General features: G+C 59.1%; 1 protein-coding gene and 1 long non-coding RNA gene across 7 annotated transcripts in view; one reads left to right on the forward strand and one right to left on the reverse strand.

Annotated features, from left to right (window-relative positions):
- Positions 1–2456: 2456 nt before the first annotated feature.
- LOC142427985 (uncharacterized) lies at positions 2457–5970 on the reverse strand. Its single transcript, XR_012780128.1, has 2 exons — positions 5918–5970; positions 2457–4086 (listed from the first exon to the last, which is right to left on the reverse strand). It is a non-coding gene; the product is annotated as an uncharacterized LOC142427985 (long non-coding RNA).
- The window catches only part of ZNF516 (zinc finger protein 516), an 86171-nt gene continuing 72995 nt past the window's right edge, over positions 2650–15825 (forward strand). For 3 of the 6 annotated variants that reach the window (XM_075533108.1, XM_075533112.1, XM_075533113.1), the window contains exon 1: positions 4924–5073. The gene's annotated coding sequence lies outside the window, so the exon portion shown is untranslated. Of the gene's footprint in view, positions 3020–3111; positions 3290–4923; positions 5074–6251; positions 6378–15825 lie in introns of those variants that run through there. The other 3 variants (XM_075533110.1, XM_075533111.1, XM_075533109.1) reach the window with 3 other exon arrangements.

Genomic DNA, 15825 nt, shown 5'->3' on the forward strand with positions numbered 1-15825 from the left:
GGAATCAATGGGGCAACTCGACTAAATAGTTTACAGCAGGTGGGACTTTGCAAAGCTCCTGGACAAATGGAATGAAGATAGTTGACCTCTGCGATGAATTTGCGGAGCTGCCTGTTATTTCTCTCCTCCCAGAGTAAGTCCCCAGGAATAACAAGCTCCACTATAGTCGCTGAGAGGGGAACGGATCCAGCTAGTCGCTCCGTGTACAAAGCAGGCACTGGGACGGGGCTGTGTCAGGCCACAGAGCACAGTGCTCTCTGGGCTTGCCGACACCATGAACCACGACGAGACTGCAGACCAGGTACCTGCCTGTGGCTGTTAGGCCCCTGACCTGGCGCAGGGTTTCCACGTGGGCCATCCCGCCTCTGGGGATGGGGTGCTGGGACCGTGGGGGGTGGATTGCAAAAGCAGATAGCCAGACTTTCTCTGGGAGTTTCAACCAATACAAAAGCTTTTAATTGTGGGGAGTGGGGTCCTGATTACTTTTTTTCTGCAGAGGGGCAGTAGATCAAATCGGATTGGGGGCCTATGAGTTATGTGACGTGGTGACTTGGAGCACACCGACATGAGAATTAGACCCTTATGAGAGAGGGCCGACCTGACCCAGGAGCCAACCCTCCCCCAAGCCCTACAGAAACACGCTGAAGTCTCAAGTGTGCAAACACCAGCCCCACAGACACACACGTAGGAACGCCTCTTCTAGCTCTGTGATTGGTTGAGCTGTGAAGGGCATGACTTTTACACAACAGTGGATTGTGGGATCGGACATGGCTTTTGCACTGAGCCATTGTGCTGCAGGGGCCCCAACCTGCCGTCCAACTGATGCAGCCCCCAATCACAGCTCCATCTGGCGTGTGCCCCTGGGCCCCACTCTGCCTCTACTGTTCTTCCCTCTAAGCACACTGGTCACAGATTGAACTGTTGGCCCGCCCCTACCCCCAGTGTGTCCACTTGGCCGGGCCACGACTCCAAGCAGTGTGTGGTGGTCCACCATTGTGTGACTGAATGTGACCAGCTTCCATTTTGTGCTTCGTGTTGTAAAGCCTCACCTGCACTAAGAAGCGAAGCAGGATTAGGGCCGGGTTGTTTTGAGTCACGGGTTCATAAGTCACATTACCAACAAGAAAGAAGAGCCAGGAGCAGGGAGCTCCCTTTGCAACCCCGGGTCCCAGTGCTGAGAACCTCCTAGGTCCAGGGGCAGATGGATGCCATGACCCAGGGAGGTCTCAACGGAACATAAATGTTGGAAGGATCAGACCAGACAGTCCCTCCAATGGAGCCTGCACCCTAAAGTGAGGGAGAGTACATTTTGTGTGCACACACTAGGCACACTCACACACACTGGGGACAAGTCATCCACTTTAGCACTTCTGATATAATAAAAATAATCAATCAACCAACCCAAACCTCTTGCCATTGGGTCCGTGCCAACCCAGAGACAGGGCAGATCAGTCTGTGACTAGCAGAGGCAGCAACTGTTTATGGGAGTAGAAACTCGTCTTTCTGCCACAGAGCAGCTGGTGGTTTCAAACTGCTGACCCTGCAGTTAGCAGCCCAAGTTGTAACTCCTATGTCACCAGTACTGACACACACAAGCAAAACAACAACAACAAACCCCCCACAGGTATGCATACACATCACGCACACACACAACATACGTCATTAGGTACTTATGCACATGCATACTCACACATGCTATGTATACATGTGCATACTCACATGTGCACACACATGATGAAAGCATGCACACCTTGCAGATGAACACACCCATGCCCATGTACACAAACTATGCACACACTGCAGGGCTTCAGTCGTCATGCACACATGGCACCACGCAGGCAGAGAGGCCCTGGAGTCTGAGGTCATCTGGCTGGCCAGAGCAGCAGCTACCTCAGCAGTGGATGCTGCACAAGGAGAGACGTTAGCCAAAGGTAGCCAGCGAGGCAGCAGTGTGGCTCTGAGGGCAACAGGGTCACTTTGGGCTGTATGGATGGGCTCCAGCTCCATTGCGGAGCAATCACGAGGGGCAGGAGCATGGCGTTGCCAAGAACCTGGAGGGAGACACAGGATTCCCCTGAAGGCCCCCCACAGCCCTTAGAGGGCATCACAGCCTCTGCCATCTTTGCCTCCCTCCTCCTCTCCCCTCCCCCTCCCTATTTACCATGCAAGCTTTTCTGGAGTCCAATTAGAGTCTGTTCTCAGAGTCAACTTCCTGCAACTCGCAATGGCTGACAGAGAGCAGCTGGGCTGAAAAAGTCCGTCTTAAAAACACAATGGGAGTTGAACCTTCTAAGGATGAAATTCAAAGATAAAAACCCCTTCTCAATAGTCCTTCTGCACAATCAATGCTTTTCCAGCGGGGTCCTTTGATCCTAATGGCGGACACTAGAGGATACACACTGGACATTTGGGAGCACCCAGGAGCCCGCTCCAGGAAATGAAAACCAGGCACATGCTCACGGACAACCAAAAAGACATTGTATTGAAACCCATTCCAGGCTTAGCGCTCAGATGCCTAACTTGGTCGCAGATGCGTCCCTAAGGCGTGTGCACGCGTGGACACGTGTGTGGCGCCTTCTGCAGTGGCCAGTGTCCCCAGCCGGCTGTGATTCCGTGCACTGTGGGGTCCTTATCTGTCCCTGAGTCATCAGCGCCAGCCGACTTCCCAGCAGTGGGGCCGAACTTTGTGCGGAGGAGACAATAGTACACTGTGCATTCGCACAGGGCAGACCATTTCTCACGCTGGGGGAAGACTCCAGCTCACCAGCTGTGGCGGGGGCCGTGCCGCCCCCACGCCGGACGAAGCCCCCCGAGCAGGGCTCCAGCCAGGGTCTCCGCGAGGCCGGCGCATCCCGGGCGCGCGCGGCGGCTCGGGGCGGGGCGCGGGGGCTGCCTGGGCGCCGCGCGCTCTCCCGCGTCCCCGCGCCCGAGTGGAGCCGGCGCCGCCCCCAGCGCCGGCTCTCCGCTGGCCGCAGGCTCACCTTCAGCTGGGCCGCGTCCCCGCGTCGCCCGCACAGAGGTAGGGCTGGCGCCGCAGCGCGGGGAGGGCGGGGGTCGCCGGGCGGGGGTCGCGGGCGGGGCGGCCCCGAGCGCTGCTCCGCAATGCCCCGCGCGGGAACTTGGGGCGGCGGGGCTCCGCAGGGTGGGTTACCGCAGTGGAGGGTGAGGTGCGGCGCTGGGCACCGCGAGACTGGGCTTGGCACCGGAACCGGCGGCGCGGAGCACCCTCTAGCCACCGGAGACAAAGAGCAAATTGCGGACTGGAAAGTCGCGGCGCTGGCTCCTGAAGGTGGGTGCTGGGCTTGGGCCCACCCCCGCTGCGGGCGGGGGGCTCAGCACTGGCGCCGGCGCGTGGGGCCCCCACCCGCTGGGAGCCCGGGAGCGAGCCTCACTTCCACCCGTAGGGTCTCTCGGAGGAAGTTAGGGCAGGGCGCGGCGGGCGGGGGCCGCGGCCCAGAGAGGGTGGGCCGAGGCTCCCCGGGCTGCCCAAGGCCGGGCTCTGGGGGGTGGGCATGCATTCCGTTCTGGGTCGGTAGAGAGAAAAGCGTACCTGCGGGTGGGAGGCAGGAGGGCCTGTGAGAGGGTGGGGGGGTATGTGTCGGGCCTGGGGGGCGTCCTCCGCTGCCATTTCCGGGGGAACTAAGAGTTAGGATCCTGATGCCCATCTAACCGCTCCGTAGAGTCTTGTGAAACTTTGTATGAATAAGTTTGTTAAAAGCCAGCCCAAGGGGGGCGGCGAAGCCCTGCTGGGTGTGGGAGGGGGTCCTGGGGCCGCGCTGAGCGGCCCCGCTTGCTGCGAGGCGAGATCTTTTGCGTTTGGGGCGGGCAGTGCAGTGAATAGCCAGCGGTGCGGATTATCCGAGTTCTGGCGCGCGGGCAGCAGCGGGCATCTTGTGGGGGCCGGAGGGCTGCGGGTCACGCGCGTCGCTGCGCTCCGAGGCAGTGAAGATCGGATGCGCGGGGGCCGGCGGAGTGGGCCCTGCTCGGGAGTCTCCGCGCTGGGAGCTTTATTTAATCCAGATGCGCAGAAGGCCATTTGCTGGTGATTTGCGGGCTCATATTTTCTGAAAAGGCGACTGGTGTAACCTGTGGAATTTGAAATGCAAATATGAGCCTGGGAGTGGAGGTTGGCCCCGGTCAGCGTCGGTAAAGTAGGAAAGACCTAAGGTCTTTGAAAATCAAAACAACACAAACACTGCTGGGGGTGGAGGTGGTGCTGGTGTTTCAAGGGAGTGGATTGTGACGTCAGGGCATTTTGGAAAAGACGTCCTTTTAAGATCAGGGCCGCGGCTCGGTCTGGGCTTTAACTGGAAAAAGAGATTACCAGATTAACATCTGTGAACCAGCCCCAAAATAGGTCAGTTCTTTCTTAAGGAAGAGCGGCTGCTGGTGCGTGATTAAATCATGAAATGTAAATGAGGAGCTGGTCCGAGCGCCCACCCTGTGACCTACGATTTTCATATGGAGACCTTAGAAGGTCGGTCCGTTTTGGGGGCCTAGGACAATTTCTACCCGCGCCCACCCTACCTAGGGCTCGCCCCTCCCCCAACCTCTCAGCTCCGCGCAACCCCCCACTCTGGTTTCTAATTTCCCTTTCCATCCGGGGCGAAAGTACAAAATAGATTTAAATGGACATCGTCGGACGCCCCTCGCTTTAGAGAACACGAACTCTGGCCGCCGCGCAGAAGGCTAACTTTCAGAACTTGGCTGGTTTGCCATTAAATGTGGAACGGTGCCGGGGGTGGGGGTGGGGGGGCAGGGAATAGAACAGCCTGGCGAAGTCTCCCTGCGCTGCGTCTCACGGCCCCGGGGTGTGAGTGACGGTCCCGCCGGCCAATCCGCAGCTGCGCCCTCCATCGCGGAGGTAATTTGGGGTGTGCGTGCGTGTGTGTGTTCGTGTGTGTGCGCGCGCGCGCAGCTGCGCCTAGGCGGCCCCACACTGTTGAATCGGCCCAGCACACAATCCGCAGGACTTAGCACCGAAACGGATGAGGATCGCAGACGCGGACCCGCCGTCCCCTGACCCCGCTTGTCAATGGTTGAGCGGCGGGATCCATGGATCCCCAGTCACCCGTGAGTGTCCGTCCGGGAAGAGCCAGCGCCGAGGCGCGTGTAGATTCAAGTCGAAACCTGCCGAAGGGGAAGCCGAGAGGAGGGATGTGATTACGTTTCTAGCGGAGTGAACTGAAATGTGAGGCGCCATCCGTTTCCACGCCCACCCGGCTGGCGCGCCTCCACCGTGGGGAGCCTGGGGATGGGGCGCGCCGCCCGCGCGCGCAGCTAGGTGGCCAGGCCCGGGGCCCTGGTCCCCAGCTCCTGCGTTCTGGGGTGAACTTAGCAGGATAGTGTGGCATTGTGGCTTTGCAAACTTCAGAGAGGATGTTGCCTCTGGAAGCAGACAGCTTGTCCTTGGCACATTGTAGAATGTAACATGTTCCTCCTGGTCAGTTACAAAGAAAGTTCTGCCAACCCCAGCCCGCCCTGCGCCCAGACCATGCCAACCCGAGCGGGGCGCGGGTCGCGGCTAAGAGCGGGCCTTGGGCCACTGATCCAGGCCCTACGCACGCCTCTCGGGGCTGGTCAGGGGCTCAGAGTCTAGCTTCCAGAAGGTCGCGTGTCTGCGGAACGCCCATGCTGCTCCGTGGGGGCGTGCTGGTCGCCGGGAGTGGTGATGCCTTGGTGGCAAGTTAAGGACCAGCGGGGGTCCCTGTGTGGCCGCGGAGATCCAGCCAGTGGTGGACCCTGGGGATTTTGGAGCATTATCGGGCAAATGGGCGCGCCATCATTTGCCTACCCTTAGTTTTCGCCTTTGGGCGTGGGCAGCCGTGGGAGGTCCTGTGTACGGGCTGGAGGTCAAGGAACCCGAAGTGTGTGCTTGGGGGGGAGGTGACGAAGCAGAGGCCGGGGACTGACTTACCTGCGGGCCCAAGCCCCGGGTCCTCTGGCGAAAAGCCCTCCCCTCGGTACCACGTCCTCCGTGCTGCCCCGAGCAGGCCCCCCAAGTCCCCTCCCCCAGCCCCTGTCCAGTCCCGCCCCTCCCGCTGCTCGTTCTTGTGGTACCGCCCCTCTCGGTTCCCCCTCCCCGCCCCCTCCCCTGACGGCGGCTCGTAGCTGGGAGGGCGGGCGAGGGGCGGGCACTGCAGGGCGGGGGCGGGGGCGGGGGCGGGGAGGGGGCCGCCTGGCCGCGCAGTTGTCGCCCCTCCCCGCCCGCGCCCCGCCCCGCCCCGGAGGGGGGACGTCACTGGGCCGGCCTGAAACCCAAGAAGTGAAAGGGACGCTGCGCTCGCACCGCCAACTTCGCGGTAACAAAGGCGGGGTCCGTGCGGGGCGGGGGCGACGGGAGGGGCGCCGTGGACTCGAGTCCGGGCCGCCACCAGGTAACTGCTTTCAATTTTAACTTTGCTCGGCGCCCGCGGAGCGGGGTTACAGAGGCGTGGCCGGCCGCGGCTGGGGCCTCTCACCTGGTGGGTTTCTGGTCCCCAGGCGGGGGTCTGCCCTGTTGGCCCGCTCCCGAAAGTCGCCTTCCACGAGGCCAGCTGCAGGGTGGGCGCCCATGCGTAGTATCCAGTGGTGCCTCTGGGCGTGGGGCGAGCCTCCGGTGGGTAACAAAGGCCGAGGGGTGCTGGGGACCCCGGGGGTCCTTGGCTGCCCCCAGCTCAAGCACAAAGCATAGCCTGGCCACTGCGCACCGGGATTGGAACTTTGTGGAGGACAGGGGTGGGGTTTGCACGCCCACCGCCTGGTGAGGGCACCCCCTCTGCCAAATGGACGCGACTGAAAATGGATAGCTAGCGCCCACAATATGGCTTTGGATTAAATGCTCTTAAACAGTGACCTGGGTAGGGCAAGCCCTGGAACCCTGGAACTGCACCCACAGCAGACCCTTGTGAAGGCAGTTCTTGCTGGGCTGGGGCCTAGGGGCCCCATGAGAGCTGCGTAGGCCTGGGGCATTGGTGCTGAGTGAGTGACAAAACCTCCACTCTGCCCTGGATTTGTCTCTCCCTTTTCTCCTACATTGATTGCGCCTGCAAATAGCTGTGTTCTGTGCCTGCCGGCATCCTGGCTCCCATGGAACACCCCATCCGAGTGAACACCCCATCTGAGTGCCCACAGGAGCAGGGCAGCCACCCCTATGCCTACACCTGGGCTGGTCCCCCACCTGTGGTGCACACTGTGGGAGTTGGGTTACTCCAGGGGAGGGACTGGGGCCGGAGGAGGAGGAAGAGGAGGAGGAGGAGGAGGACATCTTTGCTTTGCTGAGGGTGAGCTCAGGCTATCTTGAACAGGCCCTGGATAAAACCAGCCCTCTCCAACCCCGAAATGGAAGAATCCCAAGTATTGTGGAGTTCGAATTAGAATCTGGATGTGTTGAAATACTTGCAGATGAGGCATGGCCGATGCTGTGTGTGTGTGTGTGTGTGCCTGTGTCTGCATTACTAGGGTTCTGTTTTCTTAAATTTGCTAATGGAAGTGGCCTGAGGTCAACACATTAACATTCTGAGAAAATGGTCAGCCTGCCGAGCTGTAAGTAGGCCAGTGGGGGCAATGGGGGAGTCCTCCTGAAAGGAAGCCAGAGGCCCCGGGTGCTTCTTAGGTGTGTACTATACTCAACAATAAAGAAAGAGAAAGGGGGTGGGGGGAGTTGGCTGGCGGGGGAGGGGGGTGTTTTGCTTTTCATAACTTCTGGAGGCTTTTGTTTATCAGGATGGTCTTTTCAGAATTTCTTAATTCATTGAAATGTACTAGAACAAGAACTTTAACTCTGGCAACCCAGAAAAATAAACCCCCATCCCCATGGAGTTAATTCCAATTCAGAGTAGGGACCCCATAGGACTCAGACGACCTGCCCCAGGGTTTCCAAGGCTGCCTGTCAGTATGGACTGGAGCTTTCTCAGGTGTGGCTGGCTGGGATCAAACCTGTGCCCCTTGGGGTGAGCCTGTCCACTTTCCCCACAGGCACCCAGTGTTAATTCCAAGAGTTGGTCTTTGTAAACAGCTTGCAGGTTGGCTGGCCTCGCCCACTCTGAGTTTTGCCTCTTTTGTAAACTTTATAAGGGGGTGCCCTGTCTGGCAGATGCAGCTAGTGGGGGGTGAGCTGCCTTGGCCACTCCCCTCAGCGCCCCAGTCCGTGGGTTCAGCTGGTTACTAGTATGCGGGTTCAGCTGGTCACTGTGTGTGCTCCTGCCCCAGTGAGATGCTGGTTCAGGGGTGGGCATTCATGGATCTGTGAGAGGCCTAGGGAAGCCTCCTTACCAGATACTTGGAAATGAAGTCTGTCCTGCCAGATGGTTTTTGGCAGTCATACGGAGGAGGGCACATCCACCGTGTGACCGAGGAATTTAATAGGCTTTAGTCACGGACTGTTCTAGAAAACCAGCCCGCAATGGATGGTGCTGTTGTGAATCTCGATTTATTCCTTTTCCAGGACAGCTACGGCTGTATTCATAATTCACCAGGGGAACTCTTGAGAAAGGGGAGTGGCGGGGAGCAGGCAGGAGGCCATGTGTAAGGTTTCAGCTGCCTCCTACCCGAATGGCCCAGAAATCGGAACCTGGAATTTAAGCTGATTATGTCAGGCAGGCAGGGCTTGCTGGAGCACGCAAGGCCGGCTTCTGCCGCCTGCTTGTCGGAGGTTTTGGGACATTGCGCCGGGTGCTCCTCTGCCGTTCCAGACTTGGTGGGGGCAGGTGCTCTTTCCTGACTGTGGTGGCAGAAAAGAGCATCCTCCGACTGGCTTCCTGGCACTGGAGGCCTGTGCTCTCCCGGGGATGGACTTGGGGTTCAGCCGTGGTGAGAGGGCTAATGGGAGAGGCACGAGGGGGCAGAAGAAAGTGGACAGCCTCCCACTCCCACTTCCCAAGGGCATTGCTTTCTCAGAAGCAGGCTGGGAGTGCCTGCTTCTCAGGGAAAACCTACCTTGGTCCTTTCGGGCCACCCCCCTCCAGAGCCCTCGGAGTCGAGGGACATTTCCATCCGGCCCATTAACTCTCATCTTCTGGAATGTGGCTGGGCAGGCGGACCTGTGCATTCTGGATGGCTCACGGGACCAGGGTGCAGTGTTTACCACATGGCTGCCTGGCTGATACCCTGTGAGCACCCTTCCCTTGGTGGGCGCATGGGGACACCTTCGCCCCTCAAGCACAGTGTGGCCCTGCGCTTGTGGCTCCGGCCATGGTTGTTGGGGTGTCCGGTCCCCTGGGTTTGCAGTTTCTGCTGTGGGACCTGTGTGCAGGCCAGCGTGAGGAGCAGGGATGGGGGTGGGAATGCCCTTTGCAGGTGGGTGGTCACCCTGAGAGTCCAGGTGGGAGTGGAGAGGGTGCTCACCTGCGTTTTGTGTTTGGGTGGGGGCAGCAGTTCCTTGGCCACTGGTGGGTGCTGGGTTTGGCTTTAACCCCCTGGAGACCCCAGCAACCTGGTATAACCCCTTTCTTCTCCCTCTACTCCTGCCCTGGCTGCATCATCCCTCATGTTCCCACCCCGGCGGCCAGAAGCCCTGCACCCCCAGCCTGCGGGAAGGCCATGGGTGACTGGGGGCCCTCAGGGAAGCCTGGACCCTGGACCCCGGTCTGTCTGCTTAGGAGAACAGTGATGCTCCAGAGTTAAGATCCTCCATGGGGGTGTGCAGTGTGACTTAGGGGGACGGTGGGCAGCTCCTGTGCTGTTCAGGGGATGTCAGTGCAGTGAAATGTCTTCTTGCAGCTTCTTGAGGGGAGCAGAGCCCCTCTCTCTGGGAAGGGCCCCCGTTTTGGGGTGTGGACACAGGGTACACATGGTAGAGGGGGTGCGGCTAACTCCATTGGGTTTAAGTCAGGGACCCACGGGGGTGTTTTGGCCGGTCTGCTGGAAGCCAGCAGGTGCAGCTGCCCGCTTACTGGCCTCTGTCCCTCCCTCATCTGGCTGCCCCATCTGGACAGCTGCAACTTCTCTGTCTCAGGTCGGGGCTGGCCTGTTTATGCCCAGAACGAAACACACTCTTGCCCGCGCCCGCCGCAGCGCTGGGATCACTGAGGTGTGCTGGTCTGTCTCTGGACCTCAGTTCTTCAAAGTAGTTGCTCTCTTTCTCTCTCTCTCTCTCTCTGACACTCTCTCTCTCTCTCTCTCTCTCTCTCTCTCTCTCTCTCTCTCTCTCTCTCTCTCTCTCTCTCTCTCTCTCTCTAGCGGCTTGTTTACCCTTCTTTCAAGTGTTAAAGGGCACTATTTGGGGGAAGCAGCCCAGAGAGTGTCCCTGGTATGAGACTGAGTGTGGCTAGGGAGGGTCAGGGCTCCAGTCTGCAGGCAGGGGGCCCAGCAGGGCACTCCTTCAGGGTGCAGGCCTTGTCTTCCTCTTCCTACCCCTGAGAGCTCTTTGTTTGGGGGCAGCGTGGACAGGGCTTTCAGAGGCGTGGTTGGAGAGGGACGGCTTAGAGGTGAAATGCAGACACCATCTCCATGGGCGGTTGGTGCAGTAGGACTGAGTGCTGCTGTTTCCAAGGCAGGGTTCAGGGGCGCCTTGCAGAGGTTTACAAACAGGTAGGCTGGCCTCTTCAGGGCACCGCAGGGAATTGCTGATGTCAGCGCAGCCTCCTGGATGCAGCTGCGCGCGCTCCCTCCCTCTCTCTGTTTTTCTCACTGTGAGGATGCTCTGTAGACAGCCTTCTGATGTCGGCCCTCTGCACACATTCCGAGGACACTCGGGAAAACCAAGTCTTTGGGAAATGTACTCATTTGCCCTGTGGTGCCGGGCTCCATGTGATCCAGCAGCTATATTTATCCAGCATTTAATCCGACCCCCCTCCCTGATCTCCACCCCTTACCTTGCTGAGGATGGTCAGAAGCATTTGTTTAGGGACTGGGATTACTTGTTTCAGGGGGGACTGCCTGTTACTGTGTGGGGAGGTGTGGTGGTGGGGGCGTGTGGCTGCCCAGGGCTCAGCTGGGGCCCTGATAGATGCTGGCAGCCTGTGAGACCCTTCTCCGAGCCTGGTGTTACTGCCTGGTAGGGGAGGGGGGCTCTATGGAGTACGGGTCACCTCCACTCCCCAGCCCCAAGCCCCACCACATTTCAAATTTTTGTTCGAAATTATTTTTGTGGGAAGCAGTTTGATGCTACCAGACCCTCTCTCAGGAAAGGCGTCCACACACTCACTCTCCTTGGAGACTGCGGGGAAGGTGGGGTGGGAGTCTTTGGCTAGTCGGGCGTGGGAGGTGGGGCTGCAGAGCTGCCGTGTTTGTTCACGGGTGGGGCAGAGGGGAGGTTTCTGGCCGGTGCACACCGATCACGTTTCCACAGAGTCACCTGAAGCCGCTCTGCAGGGTGACATGAACGGAAAGAGGATGAGCTGTCCATTGTGGGCTGAATGAGTGGCGCCATGGCGAACCTGGAGACCCAGCTGTGGGAAGTGGCACCCTCGTCTCAAAACGGGGACGTGTGCATCAGGGCTTGGCCAAGGAGGGGCGGTGGCAATTCTGGAAACACCTTCAATTAAGCCGAAGAGTAACTTCCTCATGGCCTGGACTCTGGTGGACAGCTCTGCGGGGTGCCTGGGCATTGCCTACAATCAGGGCAGGATCGCCAGGGCTGGCTCCGGGAAAGGTTGGTTTCCCAGGCAGGTTGCCTCCTTCTTGGCCTTTTCCTGGCTGCTGAGAGACAGCTTGGAAGTTTTGATTGGAGAGAGTTGGCTCAGCTCCCTAATACCAATGGAGCGCCATTCCTGGTGTAAAACAATGTGGGGCCATTGTTTACAATCCCGCCTTCCACTTCCTGTCCGCCCCCCCCCCCCTGAGGTGGTGCAGGGAGTGTGTGGACACTGCCCTTCCAGGAAGCCCCTCGTCCACTGTCCACGGGGTAGGAGTGAGTGTTTTGGGGACGTGCAAAGATGCTAAGAGGGTGTCCTCTAACCAGACAGTACCTGTTCCGCCCAAGGGAGGCACGCGTGGTCCTGACTCCGTGTTGGTGTGTTGTTCTTAGTCATTGTTGTTCGGCCCAGCACCGTCCTCAGCGGATGTGATGTGTGAACCTGCGGTTGTAGGCACTGTGTCCGTCCATGTCTTCAAGGGCTCAAGGGTGATGTCCCTCTTCATGGACTGCTGTCCCGACAGCGTGCCCAAAGCACCTGAGAGGGCATCTCTCCTTCCTTGGTTCTGAGGCACATTGTGACTGCCCTCCTTCCAGGACAGGACCGTGTGTGTGTATTTTCTCTCTGTCTGCCCCTGGTGGTGGCATTTATCGGTGTCACCGAGTTGGTTCTGACTCATAACCCATGTGTACCTGCACGACAGAAGGACACCCCGCCTGGGCCTCACGATCATTCTCCTTGAGTCCCCTGTTGAAGTCTCTGTGTCCGTGTGTCCGTCCATCTCATTGCGGGGCTTCCTCTTTCTCATTGACCTTCCACCTTTACCAAGCAAGTGCCTCCCTGACAGCGTCCGGATTGTCCAACGTTTCACCACCCGCACGTCTAAGGAGCATTCTGGCTGGACAGATTTGTCTGTCCTTCCAGATGTTCGTGCTGGTGTCTCTTCCTGCCCTTCCACAGCACCCACGTTCAGATTTCTTAAGTGGGTGCACGGTGACACTCTGCTGCTACAAAGCCCTGTCATTTCTCTTGAGGCTTGTTTTAAAAAGATGGCCCTGAGGACCAGGCCACTTTCCAGGGACCAGACTGCAGAGAGATGCAGTGACCCCTGGAGGTGACCAAGGTGGAGGGGCGTGGATCCAGGTTTCCGGACCTGGGCTGGACCCCCTTGGCTGTGCTAGTCCTCCGGCCTAATGGCCTCATGGCCTCATGGTGAGGGCTGGTCTGAGGACACTGTCAGCAAGCTCATGGCCCCTGACCCCTCGGAAGGCCTGGGTCTTGTCTCGCTGCAGCGAGAGAAACCCGCTCTTCACCCTCCTCCCCTTCAAAGTGTGGTTGTGAGAGGCCCGTGCTCACAGCTAAGCTTGGCCAGGGCAGGGGAAAGGATGCCAAGCAGCCTACCCCGCAGAGCCCAGCAGCAGTTTGCAGTCGGAGGGGGTCCCAGGCTGGAGCTTTGCTTGGAAAACGCAGGAGCCCTTTCCAGTGCACTCACCTCCGGAGAGAGGAATCACATGAGCTGCATGGGACGGCATGTCCCAAGCAGACATGTCGCCCCCAAATCCTACGGGTGAGGAAGCAGAGCGTCAGGGCAGATTTTAACCGTGGTCTCTGGTGGCCACTTTTCTTTTGGCAACATATTTTGGAATGCAGGACAGGCCGGGGAGAGCCAGTGTCTTGAATGGGCCAGCCCCCCAGGGATGGAGCTTCTGGCATGATCACCATTGATGCTGGCGAGAAGAGGGGGCCGGGGGGCCACCAGCAGTCAGTCCTCCAGTAGTTGGAGGTCATGGGACAGTGCCTATCGATGCTGGAGAGAAGAAGGGTTGGGGGGCTGCCAGCAGGAGGCACACTTTGACCAGCAGCATCTTGGTGCAGGTGGATGTGCTGATGCCAGGCAGAGCAGCAGCTGGGGAGGGCTGCAGCCCTGCGAGGCTGTTTTCCTGGTGTCTCAAGAAGGCGGCAGTGGGAGTGGCGGTGGAACAGTCTTGACAACCCGGCCCCAGTGGACCGGCCTCGGCGTCTCCTTGGGCCTGGTTGCTACCCCAGCCTACGGATTGCTAACTGGCGGGCGTGCGATGAGGCACCACTTTTTCATGGTGTTCCGATGCTGTCTGGGCCCCAGAAGGCAGCCCAGCCCAGGCCTTCACTTCCGGGGAAGAGCTGGCTGCGCTCTCCCACACCGGGAACTAGCTCCTCACCACTAGCCGCTTTGCCTCTCTTTTCTAGAACCTTTGTTTTGGGCCATTCTAAAGCCTTTCTAGAAGGTTCTCAAAATGGAAAAGAGGCAGAATTGCCAAGGTGGGTCCAGCCAGTTGGTGACTCTGTGGGCTCAACAGGGGTGACCTGTTTGCGTGTCTGGTGGCACGGGGGTTAAGTGCGGGGCTGCTAACTGCATGGTCGGTGGTTTAAACCCAGCGGCTGTTCCACGGGAGAAAGATGAGGCTGTCTGCTCCCCTATGTGCCTGTTTCAGAACCCCGGAGAAGTTATGCCCTGTCCGTCAGGGACGCTGGGAGTCGGCGTTAACTTGATGGTAGTACGTTTGGTTGCGTTTGAAAGTTAGCCTTGGACAGCCAGACGGAGCGGTTCTTCCGTGTTCTCTAGGCCCTGGGAGTCAGAATGGACTTGATGGCAGTGAGTTAGTTTGTCTGCTTGTTTGTTGGGGCTTAAAAGAATTGCAGTCTTGGACACCCAGAGAGGCAGTCCTGCCCTCCTGTCTGGGGCGACTGTGGGTCTGCATTGACGTGAGGCCACAAGGAGGATCCTGGCGGTGGGGTGGGGTAAGTGCCGTACTGCTCCCCTCTCTCTACTCTGGGGCCAACAGTTCAGTCCACCAGCCGCCCCTTGGGAGAAAGACAAAGCTGTCTTCTCCCATAGACTGGACACCTCGGAAAGCCCAGTCAATGTTGCCGTCGTGTGGGGCAGTGGGCATCGAGAAGATGGAGCCTCACTGTGGCTTTTGGGCAGGTTTTGTGTTTCAGCGAGCCCAGGTCGCGCTAGGCGCTGATCCACCATCGGAGTTGGAATCCACTGTCTGCACCCCTGGAGCAAGGTGAGGCGGCAGTGTGCTCCTGTGAGGATTTGGCCTCAGAGATCCTGTGGACAGTTGCTCTCCGGCCTACCGGGCTCTCTGAGGTGGAATCCACTCCCTGGCCCCCTGGCAGCTCAAGGAGATGTCTGGTTGTGGTGGCTGTGAAGATTGACAGGAGCCCTGGAGGCAGGTGGTGAGGAAGTGGGCTTCAGACCCACCAGCCGCTCTTGCCGGGGAGAGAGGAGTCTGTCTTTGCCCACACAGATGGACATCCTGGGATGCCCAACACAGGCCGTCTGGATTCAGAAAGGCCTTGAGGAGGGACCGGGTTTGGGTACTCATGGAGACAGCATCTTCATCCGTGTTGTTTGGGTGCTGCAGTGATGGAAAGACTAGGAGCGAAATCCCCCAGGCAGTGTGACCTGGGGGACGCCTGTCGCTGCCCAGGTAGAGTGGCCACGCGATTTTGGACTTTGTTGCTTCCTGTTATTTTAATCAAAGACGTTTAGTTTCTATGACTTAGGGCTGACTATAGACTCAGACCAAGCCCAGCAAATGCCCGGACGACCAGTCCCCACCTGAATAGCCAGGTAGCTGCTCGGTTCAGCCACCTTCCCTTTGGAGGGGCTCCGTGGGCAGGCGTTTCCCACGCCCCTCTCTGGGGTGTTTCATTGCCCGTGTCAGGCTGGTGGGTGCTGTGTGTCAGTCCCTCGCTGCAGCCCTGGTGGCAGTCCATCTCATGGGGTTGTCCCTCGTTCCCACTGGCCCTCCTCTTAACAAGACGGGTCCTCCCTGTGGGCTGGCCTTAGCCAGCACCCTCGGGAGCAGGCAGAGAGCCCTTCCTTCACTGTGGCCCACTGACACAGGTGGTGGGCCCAGCCCCTTGTACACATGGAGACCCCGAGACCCATGCCCCAAGGCTGGGTGGCCTTTGGGGGAGGCCACCTTGAGTTCGTGGCCCTCCGCACACAGATGAACGGGTGGTGGCTTAATCTGCATCGTTGGTTGAGCCATGTCAAGTTGCTGGGCTTTCCTTTGCCTGCCCCCACCCCTCCTCAGGGATAGCTGGGCAGCCTGGTTGTAAGTGTACCTGCCTGCACGTGGACGGGCACACTAATCCATCCTGGAGGCTTCCCAGGGCACATGGGCATCCCTGCTAGCAGAGGCCATGGCTTTGCAGAAGCTGCCCAGGAAAGGGTTGAGGTGGAGGTGGTGGAGATGATGGGCATTGTGGTTGTGTT

The sequence above is a fragment of the Tenrec ecaudatus genome, chromosome 15 (genome assembly GCF_050624435.1).
Source record: "Tenrec ecaudatus isolate mTenEca1 chromosome 15, mTenEca1.hap1, whole genome shotgun sequence".
Lineage (NCBI taxonomy): Eukaryota > Metazoa > Chordata > Mammalia > Afrosoricida > Tenrecidae > Tenrec > Tenrec ecaudatus.